This window comes from Malania oleifera, chromosome 9 (assembly GCF_029873635.1).
Source record: "Malania oleifera isolate guangnan ecotype guangnan chromosome 9, ASM2987363v1, whole genome shotgun sequence".
NCBI classification, from domain to species: domain Eukaryota; kingdom Viridiplantae; phylum Streptophyta; class Magnoliopsida; order Santalales; family Ximeniaceae; genus Malania; species Malania oleifera.
In genome coordinates, this window is record NC_080425.1 from 56,885,190 (window position 1) to 56,893,885 (window position 8,696).

The following is an 8,696-nucleotide window of genomic DNA, read 5'->3' on the forward strand; positions in this document are numbered from 1 at the left end:
TTTGGTCAACCAAGCTTGGCAGTTCATTCTACCCCAATCGACCGAAACAGGTCTGGGTCAATAGTTGACCAAGGCCTTGGTCGACCAAACAGATGTAGTTCAAAACCCCCCGGTCAACCGAAACCCTCAGAGGTCAACAATTTGACCATCTAGTTGACCGAGTCAATTTTGTACTTCAACTACCTGGTCGACTGAAGGTCCTCGAGAAAAATCCCAACGGTTTGGTCGACCGAACCAGTCAGTTCAAAATGGCCCGGTCGATCGAACCTCGGAGAAATGGGAAATCGCCCACTTTCGGTTGACCGAGCCTTTAGTTCAAAATCCTCCTGGTCAACTGAACCATATAAGATATGGTCGACCGAAACCTTTCTGGTCGACCGAAACCTTTCTGGTCGATCGGACCTCTCGGGTTGCCTCTTATTTTTTACCGCAATTAATACTTTTAAATAGGGTTAAAATGTTTAAAAGGTCATTAAACTTTTCTAACAATTCCTAATAGGTCCCCAACGGTCAAAACTCATGGGATGTCTATATATACCCCTTCATTTGGGAAAATTAGGAAGTTGATTAGAAAAAAACAAAAATCCAAATTTCTCTCTCAAGCAAAATATTTCCTACTACTCATACTCCTTCCAAATCCACTCAAACTTACCTTTTTCACTTCTTTATATCATTTGTAAGTGTATTGAGTGTTTTTATTTAGAGGTTTGCTCTCTCATTTCATGAGTGTTTGAATTTATTTTTATAAGAGCATAACCTAAGTATTCTTAGGAGGCTTTTCTCATAAGCCTATCCTAAGAAGACTTTGTTGAACTTCCAAGTGTTGCATTTTCGTTGCAATAACTTAGGAAGTTTGTATTTGTTTTTGGCTTGCAAAAATATTTTCAAACTTACTCAAATATCTTGTGGTATTCATATTGACATTTTTGTGGAAAGATATTTGTGTTTGTTATACTAATATTTGTAGTAATATTTATTCAAGTTTATATCATTTGCTGAATACAAAGATTGCATATCTTTTGCAAAACAAGCATATACACTATTTGAAGTGATTGACATATTCTGCCATTTGGAATATTTGAATCTTGCATGATATCTTTGTTTTTGCATCTTGATTGAGAACATACTAAAATACAAAGATTGCTTGCTTACACTGTCACGTACACATTACACTGATAGAAAATACCTTTGAGAGTTGAACTATCTAGACTACATTGAGCTTACATATTAAATCATATTGTGGTGTTTGTGATTGTGCGTATCTAGGTACACATCTGCCTTACTTGAAAGCATATTCATTATTCCATTTGGTTGTATTTTAAATACTATTGTATTTCCAGGCATGGTCCTGAAAAGGGAGACTAGCCCTGGAATGGTTCCAGATTGGCTTAGACCCGGTTAGGAAAGCTAGGTGCGCCATCCTATTAAGACGTGGAGGTTGAGGTTAGCCCCGCTAATTGACCTAGTTAAGGTTGAGGTTAGCCTTGTGCTAATTGACCTGATTGTAATTGGTGCCACTCCACCCTTAAGTGAGCTATTAGTGGAATCCTAGGGCTTGCGAGCTATAGGAGGGGACGTAGGCACAGTTGGCCGAACCCCGATAACATATTGTGTGTTTTTGTATATTGTCGCACTTTATATTTACCGCACGAGTATGTTATTATGTGAATGATGCACTTGATTTAAATTTCCGCATATTATATTTATCAGCGCATTTGGAACTGGATAAAAAGACCCTAGGTTGTAATACTCAGCTGACATCTAGTTCAACCTAGGACAAAAGTTTAAAATTCCAATTCACCCCCTCTCTTGGGAATACACCAATTCTAATAGAAGTTCGTCGACGAAATTATTAAAGAACTCGTCGACGAGGTGACGTGTCTCGTCGACGAATCTAGCCCTATAAATAGTGAAAAACTCATATTTTAAACAAATTTTCAGCGTAAAATTCTTCTCTCTCTCTCCTACGACTCCCTCCCCTTCTCTCTTCGATTCCAGGCTCGTTTCTCACCGAATCAAAGATCTGAGGCCACCACGATGCTCCTGGCGAAGTTCTCTGCAAGTCTGCCGAAGCTTATCATTGGAAAAGTTGATTTGGATTTCGTCCCAATCTCAAGATAAGGCATTTTATTCAGTATTTGTATTTCCCTCAGTTATAGGAAATGTAATACACGAAGAAATACTAATGTTTTGCTTTAGGGGATGTGGTTTTCAGGGAATTGAGTGGAGAGCCCTGCGGGTATCGGGCTAGAGTACGGTAGGGGCTTTTCAGAGATAAGGTAAGGGAAATATGCTATGCTAGGAGATTTATTTATGTTATCAGAAATTATATATATAATTATGCATAAATACCAGATATTATACAGAATGTGAATTTTCAAAGTATGTGTGGCCTGAGTACATGTTATGGATATGCAGTTTTACAGCATTTCAAGTTATACAGCTATAGATAGATAATTGTAGATTTTATATAGACAGAATATGTACACATATATAGTTTTATTCAAATGATTACACAGACAGATATATATATATATATATCAGTATATAGATATTTATTCAGAATAGTATATATATATAGTGTATATAGAAAGTTATGTTTTCCTAAATCCCATAACACAAAGATTATACATAAAGAAAGTACAGACTGATTGTATAGGAAGAAAATACAGACAGATTACACAGTTATAGCATCAAGATGCTATGGATATTATAGTATTTACAGGTACAGTAATATAGTGTTATGGTTATTTTGGAAACATAATGGAAACAGTATAAAGAGTATAGTACATATATATATAGTATCAGATCCATGTGGAAGATTACAGACAGATATAGTACAGACATAGAATATAAAGCACGGTACCGTTGCTAGACATAGATAGAGTGCAACCACATATCTCAAATAGTGTGTGGGTACCATCAGCCTTGCTCAGAGAGTATGCAGCTCCCTAGTTCACTGGGTTGAGGGGGGCGATTTGACGAGGTAGCAGCCAGTCCCGAGCTTAGAAGTGTATGCAGTTTGGTTGGGCTGGAGTAGTGTAGAGTATATTGACTTATCTGGAGGGTCGACCAGATTAAGTCCCGCCTACGGGCTGCACAACCCTGTCATGAGGGGTCAAATCATGACATACAGAGTCCTAGGAAAAAAAAATACAGTGAAGTATACGTATACAACTTTACAGCTTTTATTGTATATAGTATGATGCAGCACTATGAATGATAGAAAGTTCAGATGATACAAATGTTTTAAGTTATTATACATGTGTTGTACAGAATTGCTAGATTATACAATTTGTAAATATTATTATTATAATTTCATGACTTGGTTGCCACACACTAGTAATAGCATATTTCCACTTACTGAGCGTCGACTCACCCCATTACATTACCATTTTTCAGGTGAGAGAGCTGGGCGAGCAAATCAGGCTCGCGGGTAAAGAATATATTGATTACCCTGGTTCAGAGGGTAAGTTTTGTGTTTTTGTATTTTTGGGTAGTTGACACTGGAGAGAGAGAGAGATATATATTATGTAGCTATGGTTGAAAATACTGATTTCTGGTATTGTATATACATGTACATGTGATTATGTGATTTATGTTTTTCCGCTGCATAGGGATGCCCATTACATGCAAGTATTGGAATAATTTATTATTATAAAAAATAATAATAATAATAATAATAATAATAATAATAATAAAATGGTGAGAATTTTGAGGATGTCACACCTACAGCCTCTCCTCCATCTCTATTTGATTTCAGCCCTGTCAGTTGTCGGATCGACTATCTGAGGCCACCACAACGCTCCTAGCGAAGTTCTCTCCAAGTTTACCGGAGCAGATCGTAAGTGGAATCGAGTTGAATTTCTTCCCAGAATCAGGGTAAGGTCTTTTAATCAGTTTTTGACCTTCTGCCAGTTGTAGGAAATGAAATAGGCAAAGAAATAATGATATTCTGTTTTGGCAAATGTTGTTTTCAGGATGTTGAGTAGGAAGCCCTACGGGTGTGGGACCGGTATACCATAGGGGCTTTCCAGTAGTCAGGTAAGGGAAACATGCTATGCTAGGAAACTCTTTTATGATTTTAGCATGAATTATATATTTTTATCAAATTATTATTCAGATTATATATATATATATATATATATTACGGTTTCCAAAACTTGATAATATTAGTATGTATTTGTGTGGCTTGAGTCGATAACTGAAACAGTACTATATTTATAGAATTTGTGAATACCATGTTTATTGTCATTTACAAAAATACCATGATATTTGCATGATATAGAATGACGAATTTTTCAATGAACAGTATACTCAGAAATATGCATTTTTAGTAATTCTAGAATAACATGTTTATCAGTACCATAACGCCCCAATATACAAATTTTTAGTTATTTTATTTAGAATTTGAGATAAATTCTATGGGATTATGGTTATTTCAGAAACCACAATAAAAAACAGTATATTATAGATATCAATTACCTATATAGTATCAGACCCTGATGGATCAGACAGCAGAGCACGGTACCGTAGCTACAAATATTCAGTTCAGAGTGCAACCACTTTACTCAGATAGTAAGTGGTATGAGGTCGATTGTGCCCACGTTGAAACAGGCTCTCCATCAGATATGGATTGAGGGGGCCGATCAGACTGTCGGAGTTCAGTTGACTTACCCTGGTCGGCCAACCAGGATAGGTCCCGCCTTTGGGTCGTACAACCCTATCATGAGGGGTTAAATCATGACATACAGCTATCTAGGGAAAGTTTATTAAATATTATAAGTATAATTAGATTTCCAGAAATAGTAGTAGTATTTTGAAAAGTAAATATATATAGTTTTAACATATGTTATTTATACCAGCATTACCATTTCAGTTATCCATGATCTTATTTCCAAATCAAATTATTAATACAGAAATATAACTCAGTAGCCACACACTAGTAATAGCATGTTTCATCTTACTGAGCGTTGGCTCATCCCATTGTTAAATCTTTTTTTTTTTTAGATGAACCAGCTAAGCGAGCGGAGCAAGCTCGCAAGTTGAGGGGCTGCTGTATTGCCCTTTTTGAGAGTGAGTATCATTTTTGAGTGGCATGTTTTTTTTTGTAAACCCTTGGAATTAGTAAGGGTAGTTTTTAGAGAACAATTTTGTTTGTATATTATGGGATGATTTGACACTCTGGTATTGTATTATATATGGATGTATTTTATATGATTGGCCTTCTACTGTTTAGGTTATTATTGGATATTAAAATAGGGGAAAAAGATTTTATTTTATTAGCAGGTCGTTTCAATTTGGTATCAGAGCCTGGGTTGCTAGGTTCTGTAGACTTTAGAATGCAGTGGAAGCAATACTAGAGTATAGGAAATGATTTGAGGTTTGTTCTATGGTCTGGGTACAGGATTTTCTATGGTGGTTTCTGTGTTTTTCTTGGGATTATGATTTCAGGAAAATCATAATAAACTATTGTCGGGTTATGCGTCTAGGTTGCAGAACTGGATTTTGAGTTAAGATTGGGGAGAGTAGATAATTATAAATATAGGATTTGAGTGGAATAAAACGGATTAGGTCTGTGCGAGAGATAAGATTCTTAAGTGTGTTCTTGTGTTTTCAGGATGGAAGCAGCGGTACGAACGCTGGCAGGGATGGAGCAGGTCCTTCCATTATGGGAAGTGCCGATACTGATGCAGTACTACGCAGCGTCACCCAGCAGGTGATGTTTGAGATGACCAGGAGCTCTGGGGAGCGTGGCTGTTCGATCGAGCAGTTTACGTGGATGAAACCCCCATCCTTTGCTAGAGGAGATGACCTGATTGTTGTTGAGAATTAGGTCCAGGATATCGAAAAGACGCTGACTGTGCTTCCATTTATAGATGAATAGAAAGTGGTATTTGCGGCTTTTAAACTGATAGGGGAGGCAAAGCGCTAGTGGAAATCAACACGACTGATAAAGGAGCAGGGGCCGATTCTAGTGCCAGTGACTTGGGATCAATTCAAGGAGCTATTCTTCAAGCGATATTTTTCTTCTGTCGTTCGGAGTTCAAAGGCAAGAGAGTTTCTACATTTGGTATAGGGGTAGATGATCATATCCCAGTATGCAGCTCGGTTTGTCGAGTTGTCATGTTTTGCTCCACATCTAGTGCCTAGTGAAGAGAAAAAGGCCAGGAAGTTTGAAAAGGGATTGAGGCAAAACTTGTTTGAGTAGGTGATTAGCTTCAGAGCTCAAACATTTACAAAGGTTGTAGAGAGAGCTGCGATTATTGAGAGTGGTATTCAAGGGGTTTAGCAGCGCAGAGTCAGAGGAAGAGGTCGGCGCCTCAGGGTTACTAGGCTGGCTCCAGTAGGGGTCCATAGAGAGGAGGCCGTGATAGAGGAGACCAGAGGCAGGCGGCAAGACCTCGGGAGTACCAGGGTATACAAACCTTTCCAGTGTGCCAGACATGCAAGAGGAGACACTCGGGGGAGTGCCTGGCAAGGAGAGGTGTATGTTACCGGTGTAGGAGACTCGTCCATATGGCACGTGCATGCCCAAGGCCGCAGGACCAGGTTCCAGCTCCTAAACCCTATCGGGGAGGACATCAGGCAGCTCGAGGAGGGTATCAAGCGCCTTGTGGAGGCCAGCAGAGGAATGTAGCCCCAGCACGAGTTTACGCTCTGACACCGGGTGATGCTGAGGCTGCTACAGATGTGGTGACAGGTACATTTACTGTTTTATCATATCCGATTATTATTCTATTTGACTCAGGTGCCTCTCATTCCTTTGTCTCTGCATCTTACATTAAATTATCTGGAAGTGAGACCCAATTGTTAGATATAGCATTATCAGTAGCTACACCATCAGGGTCAGTGATGAGATGTCAAAGGGTACTTAGAAGCCATCCAATAGAAATTCAGGGAAGAGTGCTACTAGCATATCTGATTATAATGGATATGTGTGGGTTTGATGTAATACTAGGTATGGACTGGTTGGCTTCTAATCATGCCAGCATTGATTGTTGTCAGAAAGAAGTAATTTTCAAACCTCTTAGAGAGCAGGAATTCAGATTCGTTGGTTCACGGGTACATACTTCACCGCAACTGGTGTTAGCTATACAGGCAAGCAGATTACTCTGGGACGAAAGTCAGGGATTCGTGGCTTTTATAAAGGAAGCCTTAGAAAATGAATCGAAGCTCGACAGTACCCCAGTCATGTGGGAATTTTCAGATGTTTTTCCTGAGGAACTACCAGGATTACCTCCCGAACGCGACGTGGATTTTTCTATAGATTTGCCTCTAGGGATAGCGTCGATCTCTAAGGTTCCCTACCATATGGCTCCAGCTGAATTGGGAGAATTAAAGGAGCAATTGCAGGATTTGCTAAACAAGGGATTTATACGACCCAGTGTATCGCCATGGGGAGCTCCAATGTTATTTGTAAAGAAGAAAGACGGGTCTTTGAGGATGTGTATTGATTATAGAGAAATCAACAAGGTTACTATCAAGAATAAATATCCTCTACCCCGCATAAACGATTTGTTTGATCAGCTACAGGGTACATGGGTATGTTCCAAGATCGACCTTAGATTAGGGTATCATCAGGTGAGAGTAAAGGCAGAGGATGTTGCAAAGACAGCCTTCAGGACCAGGTATGGGCACTACGAATTTCTTGTTATGTCCTTCGGTCCATCTGTGTTCATGGACTTAATGAATAGAGTTTTTCACTAGTATCTAGACCAGTTTGTGGTAGTTTTTATTGATGATATATTGGTATATTCGAAGAATTCTGAGGATCACGATGGAAATTTAAGGCAGGTACTGCAGACACTCAGGGAGGAGAAGCTTTACGCCAAGTTTAGTAAGTGTGAGTTCTGGCTTGAGAAGGTTACATTTTTAGGCCATGTGATCTCAGGAGACGCTATATCAGTGGATCCCAGCAAGATTGACGCAGTGGTGAATTGGGCTAGGCCAAGGAATGTGCAGGAAGTCAGGAGTTTCTTAGGGCTGGCAGGTTATTACCATCGATTCGTTGAGGGGTTTTCAGCTTTGTCAGGACCTCTTACGCGTTTGATCAAGAAAAATGCCAGATTTTTGTGGGATGAAAAATGCGAGCAGAGTTTCCAGGAATTAAAGTAGCGGCTCATCATTGCACCAGTTCTAACGATTCCTTCTAGAGGTGATGGTTATGTTATCTACAATGACGCGTCTTTGAAAGGGTTCGGTTGTGTACTAATGTAGCATGGTAGGGTGGTAACGTATGTGTCCAGGTAGTTGAAAGAATATGAAAAGAACTACCCTACTCACGATCTGGAATTGGTTGCGGTTGTACATGCACTGAAGATCTGGAGACATTACTTATATAGTAAGATATTTTCTAACCACAAGAGTCTAAAGTATTTCTTTACGCAAAAAGAGTTGAATATATGGCAAAGGAGGTGGTTAGAACTCATCAAGGATTACAATTGTACCATCACTTACCATCCAGGTAAAGCAAATGTAGTGGCTGATGCTTTGAGCCTTAAATCAAAGGATACGGCGCAGTTAGCAGTAGTAGTTCAGCACCCAATTCAGATGGACTTGGAAAAGCTTAGTGTGGAGTTAGTAGGAGATGATTCTCAAGCGTTCATGGCCAGTTTGGTTGTACAGCCTACACTTTATGAAAGAATTAAAGCTGCTTAAAGAAATGATCCCGAATTAGTAAAGGTGCTAGCCAG